The sequence below is a fragment of the Littorina saxatilis genome, unplaced genomic scaffold, assembly GCF_037325665.1.
Source record: "Littorina saxatilis isolate snail1 unplaced genomic scaffold, US_GU_Lsax_2.0 scaffold_173, whole genome shotgun sequence".
In the NCBI taxonomy this organism is placed as follows: Eukaryota; Metazoa; Mollusca; class Gastropoda; order Littorinimorpha; family Littorinidae; genus Littorina; species Littorina saxatilis.
Window position 1 is genome coordinate 177,402 of NW_027129208.1, and position 19,478 is coordinate 196,879.

The 19,478-nt window shown below is 40.6% G+C and overlaps 1 long non-coding RNA gene across 1 annotated transcript; it reads left to right on the top strand.

Annotated features, from left to right (window-relative positions):
• Nucleotides 1-8,452: 8,452 nt before the first annotated feature.
• Nucleotides 8,453-19,079, top strand: LOC138957481 (uncharacterized). The gene is made up of 3 exons (XR_011453042.1): nucleotides 8,453-8,558; nucleotides 9,919-9,996; nucleotides 18,543-19,079. It is a non-coding gene; the product is annotated as an uncharacterized lncRNA (long non-coding RNA).
• The last annotated feature ends 399 nt before the right edge of the window (nucleotides 19,080-19,478 follow it).

Below are 19,478 nucleotides of genomic sequence, written 5' to 3' on the forward strand. Positions count from 1 at the left end.
AACTTCACCTAGGTAGTCTCGTTTAATTTATTAATCATTACTCGCATAGCGATTGGTCAGAACCAATCACATGAAAATTCAAAGAGGAGGTCAAGAGCATAAACACAAAGTTAATCAGCAATACTGATTCAAGATTTATTCAATTTTGGTTACAAAATTGTCCAAAACAGATTGGCTCACACTCGTCCGAGACACTACAGGTTTGCAATAAAATTTACTGAAAGTGCTCTTTCTTGCCCAACCAGCAGCATTCATAATAGATTCCAGAGGCACATCTCTGCTGAAAGCGGCAGATGCAACTGCAGTTCTGGTGCTATGAGCAGCACACTTAGTGATATCAATGCCTGATAATTCAAGCACAATCTTGATCCACCTGGAAATAGTGTCACAGGAGATGTGTTTATGTGGCTGCACATATGCAATGAAAAGTTCTCTCCCTTCCCTCAGGGACTGTGTTTTTTTCAAGTATTCCTTTACATGCTCTACAATGCATAATTTCTTGTTCACAAAACTAGACACAACTAAAGGTTGTACATGCTTGCCTGGTTTAGACTGTTTTAGTACTGAGCTGTAAACAAAAGTGCATTTGTCCTTCATCACTTTTACATCATTCACTTGTAAAGTATGGAGGGTTTGACCCCGCTGTCCCGATACCAAAGCCAAAAGCATGATGAGTCTCAAAGTAAGATGCTTTAAATTCAGTTTCTCCACTTCCGCCCAAGTTTCCAAATATTCAACAACAGTGTCAACATCCCAAGCCTCTTGGTATTTTGGCAGTGAAGGCCTATTCTCAAACACTCCTTTTACAACCCGGCATACAACTGGATGACTACCCACAGAATGATAATCAGAATTATTATCACTGAGAAACGCAGATACTGTGCTACGTGCCAAATTTACAGTACTATAGCTGGCTCCGGCTTTGTACAGTTCAGCCAAGAAATTGGCTAAGTCTTCATGTGATGGGCACACCACACTGTTTTCCACTGTAAATGTATGCCACTTCTTGATGTAAGTGTTATATGCTTTTGTTGTATTAGGCCTCCATGAGTTCATCAACAAATCAACAGCATCACTGTTCATTCCTTGTTGCTGGTATGTCTTCCGCAAACACTGCAAACTAGCAGATTTAGTCTCTTCTGAAGAATCAAGGAGTGAACTGCCCCTGGTTGACTGGGAAGATGTAGTAGTCTGGTCCTGCAGGATAATCGCACTGGAGGAGCAATCAGCAGTCTCTGGATCAAAGGGTACCACACCTGCGTAGGCCAGTCCGGCACCACCAGCACGCCCACAGCCTCGTCTCTCTGTATTTTCTGCAGCACTGCTGGGATCACACTGAAAGGTGGAAACGCATAAAATACAATTCCGTTCCAAGACATGCTAAAAGCATCAATGGCTACCGCAGCCGGGTCAGGCCTATACGCCACATACCTCGCCATCTGGGTGTTCAGTCTGGAAGCAAAAAGATCAATTTTAGGGCACACAGCTAGTGTACACAATGCTGATTGCAGCGCAGTACTATCCAGCTTCCATTCAGCATCCATATTGATGTGCCGTGATTCACGATCTGCAACCACATTCTCCTTTCCTGGAATATGAGCTGCACTGATCCAGACATCATTCTGAATGCACCAGGACCAAATGTCAAAGGTTACTTTATTACAGTCATCTGAATGACTTGTCCCCATGTTTTGGATACAAAACACAGCAGTTGTATTATCCAGCATTAACCTCACGTGTTTGTTCTGTATTTTCCCTTTGAAACACTGTAATGCCAACAATGCTGCTTTCAGTTCCAGAACATTGATGTGAGCCTGTGATTCAGTAGGCAGCCACTGGCCCCCTGAAGGTACCCCTTCACACTGACATCCCCAGCCAGTCAGACTGGCGTCAGATGTGATCACAATGTCAGGCTCACTGGGTAAAATGTCATTGAAAGCATGAATCACATTATCCACCCACCAAGACAGTTCCTTTTTACTGTAAGGTGACAGTTCCATTTTCTGATCAAAATCACCTCTGTTCTCTTTCAATGCCCTGGTTTTTTCTTTTTCTATGTGGCGGTAATGCAGTGCCCCATATTTTACTGCCACAAAACTTGCCACCATCTTCCCGATGACCTGCGCTACATCCCTGATCTTGACGTTTTGTTTACGCAACAACACTGCACAGCAATCTTTCAAACTATCAGCTCTTTCTTGTGTTAGTCTGACAGACATACACTCTGAGTTAATAATTACACCCAAGTATTGTAACTGCTTGGAAGGCTGAAATTCTGATTTTTTGGGGTGCACGACAAACCCTAGTTTCTGAAACATAGACACTGTGTCAAGAACATTTGCTGCACACTCTTGTGCTGAATTTCCCAAGAGCAAAGAATCGTCTAGGAAAGAGGATGATATGTGGCCTTTCTGTCTTAGACTGGCAAACACCGGCTTGAGGAGCTTCGTGAACAGTCTAGGTGCCAATGCCAGACCATTTGGAAGAGCATTATATTCATAGACCTGCCCCATCCACGCAAATCTGAGCAGTTTGCGGTAGTCTGAACGAATGGGTACAGTATAGTACGCGTCTTTCAGGTCAACTGAGGCCATGAAGCAGTCTTTGCTGATCAGAGATAATGCCACCCTCAAAGTTTCCATCTTGAAATGATGGTAAGTGACCTGCGTGTTCAATCTCTTCAGATTCAATATCATTCTGTTTGAACCATCCTTCTTTTTCCTGGTAAACACAGGGGAGAGAACTTCCCCTGGTGCATGAGTGCATGGTGAAATAACCTTCTTCTTCAACAAATTTGTAATTTCTGCATCAACAGTCTGACTATCCTGTGCATTTAACTTTGGTCCTGAATGTGAACAAAGACTTGACAACGTGTCCAAGGGACAATCAAATTGAATCTTAGCACCTGTCACAGTACTCAGAATGTCTGAATCTGAAGTTATCTCACACCATGCTTTTGCAAAATTCTGAATCCTGCCTGCTTCGAAAATTAAAACCTTTGATTCTAACGATTGAACAAGCGATGGCAAATTGTCCTGATAGTCACTCACCTGTATTACTGGTTTTGAGCTTGAGCGTGGTAGGAGCTCTGATTGCTTTTGGGTCTGAATTGTCGCTTCTGCGCTTGGCCCCTGTACGAGTTGAAAGGAGGCCTGTGACTGTGGAACCCTCTGCTGTGGCCTAAAAAAGCCCCCTTGCGTCCGCTGTCATAAGAGCGAAAGTTCCCTGAATGGCTGAAAGATCTCTTCTCCGGAGCTACATCCGCTCCCATTTTCTCAGTCTCCTTTGCCTCTTTCAAGGTGGAGGCGAAATTATCACCAAACAGCCACCCTGTTATTGGCACTGAGTCGTCGAAGATTCTAGACAGGTTTTTGTTCACATGTGGTCGCAGAGCAAACCTTCTGCGCATGCTCAGCTCTTTGTTTACATGCCCCAGTAGGCCAATCGCGTCCGTGCAGTGGCGGAATTCCTCATCTGAATGAGATGCCGTTTTCTCTTGAAGCAGTAAGTCTGCAGCGCGCGAAACTGCTACCGCTGCTTTGCACACGGCACGCTGCGTGTGTGACAACTTTAGGTCACTTTTCCTCGCACCCACAGGCATCTGCGCCCAAACTTCCCGATTTACTTTTGGCACACCCAAGTCTGGGCAATTTGCCGGCCGATTGTACGTTTCAAACCGTTTCTTTAAAACTTCGTCAGCAAGCTTAGATGTAAATCTTCCATTCACGACTTTTGCCAAGCCGTCAAACAGTTTGGAACCAACCGGTTCATCCACCGTGTATTCTTTTTCAATGTCTTCAAGAACTTTGTTTTTGGTTTCGGAATTGATAACATTTTCCGGTGTTTTAGACTTGATAGACATGACCAACCGGTCCTCTTCGTCATCCAAATGGTCAATTTGACCTTCACGATCTAAGGCGTCGGCCGTGCTAGAAGTCGACGCGGTCGCCTCTACGCGCGCACGCTTGTGTGCAGGCTCTTGCTGCGTGCTTGACAATTCATGTTCTGGGGCCGCGGCTTGATCAAGCTTCGAGCGAAAAGAGGCCATTTCATCGTCCAACGCATCAAAACGCGAGCTCCATTTGGTGTCCATCCGCTCTATAAAAGCCATCATGTTGTCCAAACCACTGGAGGATGGATCTTTTGTTTTCTTTTGCTTGTCTTTTATTTTCTTTGGCTTGTCTTTAACATCTAAAGCGTCAGCCAACAATTGTATTTCCTCTGCATCAGAAACAGACATGGCGGCAAGTCTGAAAGCTCGACCGGTCTGTAGATGCTCAACTGAACGGAACAGTACGTCTTGAGTAACGGCCAACTGAAAGGGCCTGAGCACGTAAACTCTGTAATTATACACACAATTATTTCTGGAAACTTACAGAATTAACACGAATGTCAATCCCCTGTAATCCAGTCACTAGCACAAAAAATTGATGAGAGTAAAACCGAAGCGTCTATCCACTGGCTTGTTCCGACATCAACTGGCTGGTTTCCCGCGCATTGCATCTCATGTGATTGGTTCTGACCAATCGCTATGCGAGTAATAATTAAAAAAAAACTAAAACTTGTTTATACTTTGACCTGTACTTTCTTTTCTTTGTGAACTTCTTATTGATGTATTTTATTTCGATTTTGAGTGATATATTGAAAATCAAATTGATGAAAGGGTTGCATATCTATTGATTCCTTCCAGCAAATGATTTCAAAAAAATACTTATTCTTTTCAGACTAACATCGGCTTATGGGAAAATCCCAGCAGTCAATTGTATCACCGCGCGTCGACTGCATGTAATGATTGTAAACTACTTCCAATTATAATGTATATCTGATTCAACTGTTTACATTTGTTAATTCTTTAGTAAATACGGGGTCAATCTCCATTGAATTCTGATAAGTGATTAATACACAATTTGTGTTCAAAAATAAACTGTTAAAATAAGGTGAAAAGCGAGCTTTGGACTACGTTTATATTTTGTAGAACTAACGACGGTTATGGAAGAGGATGAGGATGAAGAAGATGAGGATGAAGAAGATGAGGATGAAGAAGCTGTGGATGAAGAGCATGCCAGCACGGGTCTATCTGCACTGCCAGAAACCACACATGCACAAAAGATAGCTGACTGGGAGATCAAGCCTGACCCTGAATCTGATCAAGGTCATAAAAGCGAAACCAGCTCTGACGCAGTAACTGTAGGAGGTAGTTCACATGGCGATTCCACAACAAGAGGTAAGCACTATTACACACTGGGATGATAAGTAATTATTTCGCTTTGTTCTTTGTTTTAACTCTAACATTATGATTTTTACAACACGTTTATTTTGGGATAAAAAAAAAGAAACTTGACACATTTGTTGTGTAATTCTTTGCTCTGAGTGAGTTTTAATGTGGTCTTTAATAGAGTATTCTGTGGTGCATTAACAGCCCACAAACTTGAATTAAATGTCCCAATTTTGGCAAAATAAAGTTGCTCGACAACGATTTACTATGATTGAACCTTTAATCAGAAAGGCCATTAAACACGTTTTTTTCCATCACATTCGTATACATCGAGACATTATTTTAGGTTTGGACTTACCTATGAGAACAGTCTAAGTTTAAAATTAACAGCCATTTTGTTGGATGTTTTAGAAACGTTAGCTTTTAAAATGCTTTTGAAATGCTGTCCTCCAGATATGATTAAGTCCAGATAACCCATCTCAAATAATAATAATAATAATAATAATAAGAAGAAGAACATTTATAAAGCGCTAAATCAAAAACTTTCGTTAAAAAGGCTTGCTCTAAGCGCTTGCCATCTAAACTAAAAACGTAATTCACACTCTTTACAATGCTGTACAAGAACTTCATGTCACACTCTTTCATTCAGTATAGCACCATCCACACAGTTGGTATTCTGTACAAGACAATAAGTTAGTCTAACATTTAGAATGTTCATAAGATGAAAACAAGAGAAAACCAGACTGATTAAAAACAACTGCTTAGTGCTAACAAAGCATGAATCTTAATGATAACGTAATACATGTTTAACTGTTAAGACCATAAAAAAACTATATGCTAAAATAACTTCGAACTTTTAAGAACTTCTTATAAGATACACAGCACATCTAGATAAACACCAGAATGATAAAACAAAAGGCAACTCGTTAAAACTATTAAATGCATCAATGTCTAAAACACGAAAGACTCAAATATAAGATACACAATTCTCTAGAATTGTTTATTAAAACTGAAACCGACCTGCTCAAAGTAAACCATACCCACCCCCTCCCTACCCACCCCCAACCCTCCTCCTACACTAAATACTAATTATTTCTACTCTTAACTTCCCAACTACACGTTATCCATAAACTATGCACAGGAACATGTGTGTTAGCATTATGTGGCACCGACATGACTTGTGCATATCTAGCTTACAGCTAAGGGTTAAAGTTAAAGGACTACTGCAGTGAAAAATTATATTTATAATAATTTAAAACAAAAGACAAAAATAACAAGCTGAATAGAGATGGAACCGTTACAGAACAGGATGGCAAAATGTTGCGACTTTAGGAGTTGTGTTTCTGGAAGAGGTGAGTTTTGAGTGCTCGCTTGAATGACTGTACTGACTGAGAGTGGCGAATGTGAGAGGGGAGAGAGTTCCATTGAGTAGATGCGCAAAATGCAAAAGTGCGTTGTCCATATGCTTTTGATTTTGTGTGTGGGATGACTAGGGTGCGGCTATCAGAAGAGGAGCGGAGTTGTCTAGCAGGAGTGTATACTATGCAGTGAGAAGTTCAGAGAAATAAGCAGGAGACGCGGCAGAGAAGAAGTGAAAGCAGAGAGTGGACAGTTTGTATTCAATGCGGGCTTGGATGGGTAACCAGTGGGGTGTGCGGCGAAGTGGTGTGACATGATCTTTTTTTCGTGCTTTGAGGATCAGGCGTGCTGCAGAATTTTGAACTTTCTGTAGTTTGTGCAGGAGGTAGAGTGGACAGCCAGAGAGAAGAGAGTTACAGTAGTCAAGTTTAGAAAGAACAAGAGAGCAGACTAGAGTGTTTGTAGTTTGAACGGACAGAGTATGGCGGATGGTTGCGATCTTGCGGAGTTCAAAGTATGCGGACCTACAGATGTTGGAGATGTGCTTGTTGAGTGTCATGTCTGTGGAGATGGTGAAGCCGAGGTTTCTAGCTGAGGAAGAGAAAGAGATGTCGGTATTGCCTACTTGGACAGACGAAGGTTGAGAATTTGGGAACTTAGTGGACTTTTTCATGCACAGAAGTGCCTCTGTCTTATCATAATTTAGTTTTAACTTATTTTCTACCATCCATGACTTAACATCTAAGATACAGGTCTGAATGGTCTGGATGGCGGCATGTGTCTCAGCGGGGGAACTAGGCTTATACAACTGGGTATCATCAGCAAAAGACTGGTTTGAAACGGAATGATTTTGATTGTGGGCAAACAAGGGTTTGGTATACATAATGAAGAGGACGGGGCCAAGTACAGAGCCTTGAGGGACACCGAAAACAAGGGGGGCTGGGGCTGATCTCTGGCCATCGACAAGCACAGCCTGAGTTCTATCCGTAAGGTAGGACTCAAACCATGCCAGCGCTGGACCAGAGATGCCATACAAGGTCTGGAGCCTGCTCAGCAGTGTGACATGATCTATTGTGTCAAACGCTGCCGAGAGGTCCAGTAGGGTGAGCACAGACACATCACCACCATCCAGAGCAGACAGAATGTCGTTGGTCACCTTGAGCAGGGCAGTCTCAGTACAGTGAGAAGGACGGTATGCTGACTGAGAATGCGAGATCAGATCATGAGTGTTCAAGTACACTAACAGCTGCTTTAAAACTACAAATGTAAAGGTCACAGTGTCCTCAAGTTTGAATCAAAAAAGAAATCGTCAAAGTTTGTTTGAAGCAAGACCGTAACATCTGTTTTGTGGTTTGGTGACTATAAATATGATAACAGTCTGGTCGATCCTTGTCAACTGTGAAGTCACAGAAAAGTTCAGAACAGGTTCTAAAAGAGGTAAATATATCATTTTCTTTGACTTCTACAACGTCTATTTGCTAACACAGAATACACTTTCAGGGTGTAATGACCTATACATACTATAAACGCCTGATTTACTACCCTAGTAATGTTAAATTTCTACGTCACAATGAGTTTGAGTGTGGGTAGACAGAAAGAACATTTATGAAAGTCCTGAACGGTTTTAAAGCTAGTCTTCACACTTTCCTGACATCGATGTGTTTGGTCACCTGCAGATATGATGAAAATCATATTGACTTTTAAGAAAATATTAAAGACACAACAAAGTGAGGTCCTGGTAAGAATTTTTTTTTCTTGAAGAATATGTTTAATTTTGTGTCAGCCTTTAATGATCCCCACATATAGTCGAGGTTAGACACCCCCTGTTGTCTGTCTAAGTTGTATTGGTGCCACTTAATTAGTGTCTGCATCCTGCCACAGCAAAGCCAGTGGAGCATTCGCTTTTCTTGATGTATACTTTCAGATGAATCAGGAAAGCAGAACCAGACCATGCTTCTCTCAGCAGCAGCAAAACTCACAAAGTGTAAGCTTTTAATTGCTTTTTCCATTGTCAATCAGCTGCTATCTTAATTGACGTATGATAGAAAAAAGCAACATGATAAATATTGAATCATGTTACTCAGCCGTTTCCAAACAAGTTAAAGCATCTTATAAGCTGAAATAAAATTATTTAGCTAAACTTTAAAATTAAGACTGTGGGAAACCACTCTCATATATGTTCTTGCTTAATTGTTACCTTGTACAAGGTTTTTTTTTTCTGGTATTTTTTCAATCATGGCAAAGATAGTGTATTTTGTTTGCTAAACATATGTCTACATAGCTCACTATATATATTGTTGAGATTTACCCGAAAATACCCAAACAACAACATAACAAGACTTACTGCAGTTAGTCTGGTCTGGTTGGAAAACTATGCATTCTCATGTTTTGATACTCTGCCTCGTTAAAACAGTTCGCCTCACAGTCTCAAGTCTGGCCATGCAGGCTGCAACATGCGATAAGACCGTTCTCCAATTTGGTCAAGTAACAAAATAAACTCAATGCCTATTTGCTGTGGTGAGTAGACATTTTTTGATACAATAAAAGGCTGTTCAATTTTGATACGTGACCAAGTGGACGAAATCGTCTTATCCCAAGTAAAAGCCAGGCCAGATATGAGACAGTACGTGAGGTTAACTGTGTTCACAGGTGAAATGGGCCTTGGCTTAAATTCCTACTAGGCCTCCCGTAATACATCAGTTTCTGATCAAAGACACTGTCAGGCTTTTACATACATTACAAACATCCTTTCGTTAAGAAAAGTTGTTGAGTTTCTTAAAAGACCACTAGGTCGAAGTGCAGCAAATGAAACATTTTGTTTTGTCATAAATTAAACGTTCCAATAAACTACCATTCTTATCTGTTGATTATAAGACAACCATAGTTTAAACAAAATGAAAGAAATATTTTAGCATCAAGACTAAATAAGTACAATTTGAGGTTGTGAACATGTGAAAGTAGGGCGCCCTAATGGAGGTCAAGCGAAATGGGGGTGTGAGTTGACTAGTAGTGTCAGATGCAGCTCTTTTCATTTGATGACGGGGAGGAAGGCTACTAAAAAAAGGGCAATGTGTAACTAAAGCTGCATGTCACAAAGTGCCCCCGTGGCTCCGGTTGAATACACCACGAGAACTGCTGTGGGGTTTACGTGGGCTACGTTGCCACTCACGTGACCTGAATGTGTCAACTAAAATGATTTAATGCTATTGCATATGTGTTTCATCGGGTTAGTAATGCTGTTCCCGTGCACATATTATATCGTTTTGTAAATCTTCTGTGAGGCAGAATTGGGCTTTAATTATAGCAATGGACCACATATTTGAAGAGTTTCAATTCGTTTTCAGATTCAAAAACAAACTATGAAAATATGGGAAATAATGCTGGGATGAGTGCACCTGTCTTACAAAATCGGAGGTCCAAAGGTAAGTTATGCTGTTTAATCGAGCATGCAGAGTTCTTCCACTGTTTCTAAGGTTTGATTTATCATAAAATGTACACACAGAGGGTTATGCATTGGAAGAGGCCCTAGCTGCCTCAATGACGTTTTAGATAATTTGAACATTGTGTGTAATGTACTGTGCTCCCTTTTGAAGAGATGGTGTTAAGGATATAGCCAACGGCATTCAGTAGCATAAATGAATTTATCAAATGCAAATGTAAACATCACTTTTGTAAGTTTCTTTTTATCGGTAACCCAAAAAGTTAAGCCAGTCGAGTAAAGCGAAATTACTACATTTAGTCAACTTGTCAATTTCACAAAATGAAAATTAATTAGCGCACTGCATGTTTTTTCCGCCAAGAGAGTATTGCTTTGTCGGTACCCCGAGTTTATGAGCCAACTAAGCTCTGCCACTTTCATGAAAAAAGCCTGCGGAAAGTAACAAGCCAGTATAGCGCAGTAGCATATGGCCAGCTTGCGGGTCGCTTAAGATGACAAGCCATTAGAGATCAGTAGGGTATAACGCTTCACAGGAAATCACGCTTTCCTTTAATGTTTTTAACTTTTTGAACTTGTTTTTAATCCAAACATAACACATATGTTTTTGGAATCAGAAAATAATAAAGAATAAGATAACATCGGTTACTAACATTTTTTTGATTATTAGTATGTTCAAATTTTGAATGACCAAATTCATTACCTAATGTTTAAGATTCCAAGCTGAAATGCAATTCCATAGTCCGGACTTTGCCGAAGATTGCTTGACCGAAATTTCAATTGATTTGATGGAAAAATAGGGGTGTGACTGTGCCCCCTCACATTTCACAAAAAGCCGGATATGACGTCATCAAAGACATTTATAACAAATAGAAATAAAAGACACGTTTAGTCATATCATTTTCAGGAACTTTTATGTAAAGTTTTATGAAGATCGGTCCAGTAGTTTTCTTTGAATCGTTTGGTAATATCATTCTCAGAAACTCTGATGTTACATTAATTTTTTATGAATATCGGTCCAGTACAATACAATACAATACAATACAATAACTTTATTAATCTCTAAAAGAGAAATTGCATTGCTGACCTTTTGTGTCCGTAATAAAACATACATAAAACATTCAAAAATAAACATTTGTTCTTTGTCATTCATACATTCTTGTGTTCTTATACATTTCTTCAATTCATACATCAATATTCTATCATAATTATGTACATACATTTATTCTCTTTTAACAGTCTGTCTTCAAACGCATCTCAGAGAGGGAGGCTAGAGATTTGTGTTGTGGCATATGTAAAATCATGTGCTTAGCTATGAAGTAATGTTATCACATGTTATTTAAGGAAAATGAGTAAATATGTGTACCAAGCGTATAACATCAGCAAAACTGAGAAAGTACAGCACATTGGTTATCACATAAGAAAGTATATTAAAAATAAATTAACATGCATTCACCATCAACAATGCACAAACGAAAGTCAGCACCTTGCCGGTTATCACATATTGTCTAAGAGAGTAGAATAAGAGTATATAATCATGCAAAACAAAATCAACAATACTGAAACAATACAGAACACTGACCCCGTGCATCAGAGCGACAACACCAGCATCTACCGCCCCACCTGAGAATTGAAGATGTGAATTGCAGATGGAATGAACGAATTTCTGTAGCGTGTGGATCTTGCGGTTGGTTGTCTGAATCTGTTGCTCCTGTCTGTCCGTCTACTGTCAAATTCCGGTCTGAGTGGGTGCGAGTCGTCAGCCAAAATCTTCTGTACCTTGTCAGTCAGTCGTCGTTCATGTGTTGATGTGAAATTGTCCTGCTTCCTCCCAACCACCCCACTTGCTTTCCTGATGAATTTATCTAATCTATCCCTGTCTTGCTTGTTGATGTTGCCACCCCAACACACGGAGCCAAAGTACAACACACTATTGCACGTTGAAGTGTAAAACATCTGAAGGATTTCTTGTCTGATGTTAAAAGACCTGAGTTTTCTCAAAAAGTACAGGCGAGAGTGGAGTTTCTTCACAAGGGCATCAGAGTTTGGTTTCCATGTCAACTTATTGTCTATAATCACCCCCAAATACTTATACTGCTCTACCTTCTCTACGACCCCCCCCCCCCCCTTGATCACTATCTCCCTGTGTACATGTTCCCCCTCCTGTTGTCCATTATCATTTCCTTTGTCTTCCCCACATTAAGCTCTAAATAGTTGTTTTCACACCACCCCACAAACCTATCTACCTCCTGCCTGTAGTCAGAGTCGTCGTCATCAGTCAGCAGTCCGGTCAGTCCAGTGTCGTCAGCAAACTTGGTCATGGGGCAGGAGTCACTATAACTTCTAAAATCTGCTGTGTAGAGAGAAAAAAGAAAAGGTGAGAGTACTGTGCCTTGTGGTGCCCCTGTGTTTGTGCAGATTGTGTCTGAAACTGATTGCCCCCCCACCCTAACATACTGTGGCCTGTTTGTCAGGTAGTCCATAACCCAGAGGATGGTGGCTGCTGGGACATTCATGCTAAAAAGCTTCTCCGCCATTAAATGAGGCTGTATAGTATTAAAAGCGCTGGAAAAATCAGGTCTCAGGTCATTCATGGTTATCACAGTCACAGTAGTTGTCTCTGAATCACTCTACACATTCACAGACACACATACACCACCACTCTTGTCTGAATTCCCCGTCTGTGTTATAACATCTAGTCAAAACTTGCCTAAGTGTATAAATGAATGAGATAAAGACAAAAAAGCAGAGTGACAAAGAAACATAAGGTAAGGGAACTAATCGGGCACTGTGTTCCGTTTGAGGCACTCTCTGCTCCAGGCTGCCACCAGCTAAAAATAACCGGCAGTACCACTCTCCTCCAGCCTATTTACCCTTTCCTTCCTCCAACCCCTTCCGCCCACAGTGGCGCCTGAAATATATAGGGCCAGACCTGCACTCTTCTTTGTCTGCAGCTAGCGTGCGTGGCCTCTACAGCTCTCTGTTATGCTGTGTTGATAAGGATGCCGCGAGCAGAGAGATAGCAGTCGTTCTGAGTGTGTGGTGGCCCTTGCCTATTTCGGAACTGATGTTTTTAGTGTGTTTAGTTGTATTTATTGCAATGCATGCCACAATTCACAAGACAGAAGAAAGGATACATGAGAGAATTAGAAAAAGTGTGTTCCCCCCCCCCCCCCCCCCAAGTATATAATTATGCGACTCTTTGCACTCTGAAAAAAAATGTGCATGCTGCATTTAATGAAACACCTTGAAACAACGCAGTAAACAAAACATCCTAAATGTGCCACAATAAAAGAACACAAAATAATGAAAGATAAAGACAAAGGTAATCCCCAAGTACATAATACATATATACAACACTTTACGAAATATATACAAACAGTAGAGTATATACAGTCGTATATTTACATACATATTATGCCAAGGACTACTAGTAGAAGTCATTGATGGTGCGCATGTAAAATTTGTTTTGCGTTTATATAAGTATATAATTCAAAATAGTGTAGATAATGTCAGTAACATATAAGAAAGAAAACTGTTCATGTTACAGTGTTAGCTGCATGTGAATAAAACAAAAAAGCTTACCTCACGGCCCTCCTATACAAGTCTCACAAACTTGTATATATATAATATACCACAGGAGAAAAAAAAACGTAGCTCGCGCGCGCTCACCCAAATCCGCGCGAAGTGCCACATGATATTATACCCCGACAACACATAGGCGGATAATACATGTATGTCAATAGTATGAAACAAAACATGCCACAATTTTCAAGACAGAAGAAAGGGTAAATGAGAGAATTAGAAAAAGTGTTTGCTCCTCAAGTATATAATTATGCCACTCTTTACACTCTGAAAAACATGTGCATGTTGCATTTAAAGAAACAGGAACGGCACAGTATGTAAGACGGCAGAAGACAACACAGTAAACAAAACATCCTAAATGTGCCACAAAAAAGAACACTAATTAATGTCGTATTTAAAAACATATTATAGGCATGCGTATGGTGCGCATGTGAAATTTGTTTTGCGTTTATATAATTCAAAATAGTGCAATTAATGCATGTAATATAAAAGAAAGAAAAAACGGTCTTTCAATACATGTTCATGCAAATTGTTAGCTGCATGTGAAGAAAACAAAAAGCCTACCTGATGTCTCCTCCTACATGAGTAATCCAATAGCAGCACACAAGTCGATTTGAAAGTTTTTCAACACAGTTTTTCACTCGTATTGTTCTCACAAACTTGTATATATACCACAGGAAAGAAAACTCGTCGATCCGACGACAATTTAACGTTTGTTTCATTATCGCAAACAAAACAGAACAGACAAAACGAAACAAAACAACACAGCCGAACAGTTGGGGTTGTTATTTCTCTGAGATGCTGAAGAAAAAAAAGATGACGTGCATTGTAATGGAATAGAGTGGGTGTAATTTCAAACTAAACGGTTCAAATGTGAGTGTAAACACACTCTTTACGCGGGATCACATTCCCTCACACGCATATGAACACACACACACACACACACACACACACACACACACACACACACACACACACACACACACACACACACACTATGTACATTTTTAGAAAGAAAAACAAAACAAAAACACAATGTACATTGTTAGAAGAAGAAAAAAAACAATATGTACAATTATAGAAGAAAAACAAACAACAAAAAACAATGTTTTAGAGCTGTTATTGTGTCAATATGCTAAAGGCCTCAATGACTTTTTATCATTCTTGTTTAGGATTTTGTTTTTGGCGGGGTGTCAAGCAGCATCGGTGAGGTCTTAATTTGTTGCTCTTTCATTAACTGGCAAAGTTGCTGTCCCTTGTTTTTCATGCCCCAAACTCTCCTTTTCAAATTGTTGACGTCAGAATGTATTTTTTCGCCGCCCTGTTCACCCATCAAACCAAGCCCCATCCCCCACCTGTCCATAAACTCTACACAATGTGCTTCAAGTATGTGCTGCTTTGGGATGACATTAACGTTGTCAAGGCACACGTTACCTCTGTAGAACTCCATGTATTCAGAAATAGCTACTTGGATGCCAGGAAGGTCATCTTTCCCAACTGGTTTTGTGTGTGACACAAGCCTGTGCACACTGGAGTAAAGACTGTTTAAACGGGTGTGTTTGTCTTTGATTTGACCTGCAAGGGTGTGCACGCCATAATCATCTGTCAGGATAAATGCCCTTCTTTCTACGCTGTCTGCTACGGCAGTAATCACTTCATCTTTAATGTATTTGTTGCAGTGATTCCCATTGAAGCTACCACCAAAAAAGGCCTGAGGTGTTATGCTATGCTTATTCAAAATCTCAGTAACCCCTGCAACTGTTGGTCCTTCAGATCTGTCGAAGACTGGAAACGTTTTCAGATTAAGTTTCCCTTTTTCTCGGAGATTATACATTTTTCTGACACACCTTCTGAATGCTTCGGTAGTGTTGTCAATCACCACAAAACGCTCTTCACTCAGTTTTATTTTAGAAAGGGCATCTGCTATTTGCTTGTCAAGCTGGTGACACTCGTTTGCAAGAAGATCGTGGTGTTTGTTCACAATACCAAGGAGCAAATGAAGGTAAGGCGGCGCTACATGACTCACTTTGACGTCCCATATTGGAGCACGAATGACGTTGTAGTGGTCTTTGGCATGTTTGTTGTCACTGCCAGATTCTTGGTACCCTATGAGGTCTTCTTTCATGTTTCTTAACGTTCTTTTGGGGGCTTTTTCTCTTGGACTCCATTGCATTTGCGTTTTGGAAGTCTTGCACCAAAGACATGGATAACTACTCTGGGCTCCTGACAGTCCATACATTTTTGACTGGAAATCATAATCCCCAAACATAAACACTCGCAGCCTTTTTCCTTTCCACATCATGCCGTTGACAGCACTAACTCCCTCTTTAATAGTGCTGCCTAAAATCTTTTCAAGGTTTTCAGCAGAATCTTTGGCTTCAGTCATCACAACCAACTTTGAGTTCGCATTTGGATTGTGGAGATTTGCTACTTCAAGAACAACTTTAAAACTCCCCCCTCCATGGTCACCCCCGATTTTAACCCAAATTTCATTTTCTGGCAAGGTGTTGTTATGCCATGTTAGCATGTTCTTCTTGTCGTACTGGTCTAAGAGATCAGTTACAAACTTGGGCCAGCTGACAATAGAAGACACGGGAATGCCCCTAACTTCCTCTTTCTTTGTCGCTTTGTTGATGCATGAGAGACGTAATGTGTAAACTTCTATTTTCCCACAAAGCACTCCCTCCTGAAATTCCCTCTCTTTTTTCTCACACTCCATTTTTATTCCCATTGCCTTGTTTAATTTTCGCAACTGCCTTTGTTTTGCCCAGCTAAGTGACAGTTTTGCTCTAATTTGAGCTGCTGATTTTGAAGAGACGCGTGCCTGTCCCAACCCAGCTGTTTTCAGAATGTCATCCCTTTTGCGCTTTGTAGTGTGCTTGAGTTCAGTGCTTTGTTGTTTTATTATGTCAGCTTCCGTGGAACCGGAAATTTCTTTTCTCAAGTTGGCAATTTCCTTTGCTCTTCTCTTCCTCATTGGAGTAGAAACTAGCGCTGATGACTTTTTCGCTCTCACAATTTTCTTTAGGACAAGTGGCTGTGCTTTTGTCTTACATATCAACGTCTTCTTGTCATCTGACTGTGCCAGTTTCACCCTAACTAAGCCAGTTAAATACTCTTCCTCTTTTTTTGTCAAAGGTGCTTGCAACTGTTCTATTGGGCGGAGTTGGGTTTGAGGTTTGTTTTTTGACAAAACAGTGTTAGTATCTGTTGCTTTCTGTGACTGAGATACAGACTTTGCTACAGGTGTGTTATCGTTTGATTCTGCTGGGGCTTGGGTTTGAAATGATGTTGAAGCAGCTGACACGACGACTGTGTCATTGTTAGTACTTACATCACTCTGACTCTGAGTCGTACCCTTGCGAGATGTCAGCAGGTCGAACAGACGTTTTTTGACCACACGGCTTGCGGTTTTTGTTTCAGGTGTTGAAGAACACTGTGGCTGAAAGGTTTCAACAATAGAAGTGCTTGTACAGGCATCAGTACTGTCAACACATGTGCTTTTTCTTTGCGGACTAGCAGCTTTTTCACTGGCTTTTTTTTTTTTTTAAGACAACCGGCCATTTGTTCGGCAAACGTTTTACACACACTACAGTCAGCTACTTCCACTTTGGAGTTGTATTGTGTCCACATCACTTTTGTTTTTTCAATGTTACTATGCATTGCTTTTGAGAATCCTTGAGGTGGAATGTTAGGGTTTTTTTGTTGGCTGAGACGAACAGCGCATGTTGTACACAATGTACTTGAGAAAGTGGTGCCATTAGCTTCTTCAGAAACTTGAATACCGTGAAACTGAAACAACCCTGATGCATAGTTTTTGCAATGCCTAATGGTATGATGTTTGTCCTTCGCTGCCTTTGATCTTCTGCCACAAATTCTGCACATAGCATTTAGCCTAAATATGTGGAGATCTTCTGTATGTTGCACTGCCGCCATTCTTAACTGAGACACCTTAAATCAATAAATAGAGTGACTACAAATTGAAAGAAATTGATAACAATAAACAATCAAAACCATATACACTGATACAGACAGGCAAGAACATAAGCACAATTACAGTCACAACATTAAGTCAGGAATAAACACGTCACAAAAAAAAGGGGGGGGGACGCAAAACAAGCAATACAAAAAACAGAACAGATGAAATGCACTAGAGTCGAGTGCCTGTTCCAAACGGTGCATGCACTGATTAGGCGCGTGGATTAACGAAACAAAACTGCTCTAATCTCAAACACAAAAACAGCCTAAAAAACTTATTCTCACTCTATGACACAGTTTAGACTAAGTACTTACTGACGGCAACATCAGAAACACAGTCGGTCGTTGGTATAAACATTGAGCGTGGTTACAAAATGGTATACAATGCGCACGTTTTGATACAACAAAGAACGACCTGCCGGTAGATTCGATAGCAGTATTACTTCAAAATCAAACAAACCGAATCCTGACTGGACCTCTAGTTTGCACATACACAAAGCCTGAATATCCGAGTAACAATATACACAAGATGACGGTAATCCAACGTTCAAGTCACGCAAACCAGTCCATTTCATACCAAGAAACACGTATTTTGTCACACTGTGGCTACACGCTGTGCACTTCCAGAGTACAATGAACAAGGGCTTCGTGAGGCGCGCTAGGCTGGCATTTTCCCCGCGAAACTAAAGAGGTCACCGCCAGCGCTATTTATGGCCTGCTTGCTCCAAGCTGCCTGGCCGCTGAGATAGCATAATCGCTGCAGCAGTGAAATAGTGTGCGGGGTGTATGAGTTTGACAGAAGCATTTTTGTCCTGTTGCAATGGCATAATTCGTGAAAGTGTACAGGAACAATGTTCAGTGGCAGTTTGGCTATTGGCTTTTGTCGGGCAACAAACCATATGGGAGGGCTTAGCTTAGACTTTTGCGTCAATGTCCTGATCTTGATCTATGTTGTTATTCTTGTTTCAGGTTTACTTTTAAAACGAGACAATCAGCTACAAAAGACGAGTATAAAGGCATACGAAAGAAAACTGTGCACAGTCCTGCATAAATGTCCCAGATCTACCAAGTTTGCAGTGTGGATGTCCACACATCTACATGTTGATTTTAACTTGCCCCTTGAAGTGAAAATGACTGATCCAGTTTGTCTGCATGCCTTCATTCTGGGTATTAACTTGCCTCCGATGGTTTTGACACTCTACGATTCGTCAAGTGAAAGTAAACTCTGCAAAACTAATGCAGCAAAAATGAAGAAAACTTGCGAAGAATTGTCAAGGCTTCTTTCCGACAACCTGAACCAAAAACTGTCTCGAGTTCGTGGTCAGACGGTAACAATTTTGCCATGTGCAATGTCAATGGAAGAGCTAACAGGCGACGCACTACAACAGCAGTTTGACAAGCAGGAAGATGTGAGACCTCTGAACAAAGACGACTACCGACAGACAAGCAAGATAGCAGCGAGCTTGGTGGCTATATCAGCTGTGCCTTACATACTCCAAAAAGACACTCAGGTATATTATAGTTTGTCACGGGAGATAACCGACATGATACTGAGAGGGTAGTAAACACTGGGTTTGACACGATTCGCGACAAATGGTGTTGTTTAACTCGGAAATTTGTGTTTCTTGTCTGAATTAAAAGTTGGATACATCTTCACTGATGACAACAATTATAGTTACCTGCATAAAGTGTAAAAGCAGGATTGGTGTTGCCACGTTATTTACTTTCAATTCTGGAAATCGTGTCTAGCAAGCGCCGGAAATGGCCGTGACATTCAAATATGACACTCTTTAATTGACGTATAGTTAATGTCTGGAGGTATATATATATGTTACAGTTAATAAGTGAAATCAATCATTACGCGTGAAATTTATAAATTAGTACGTGTAATGACTGTTTCATATA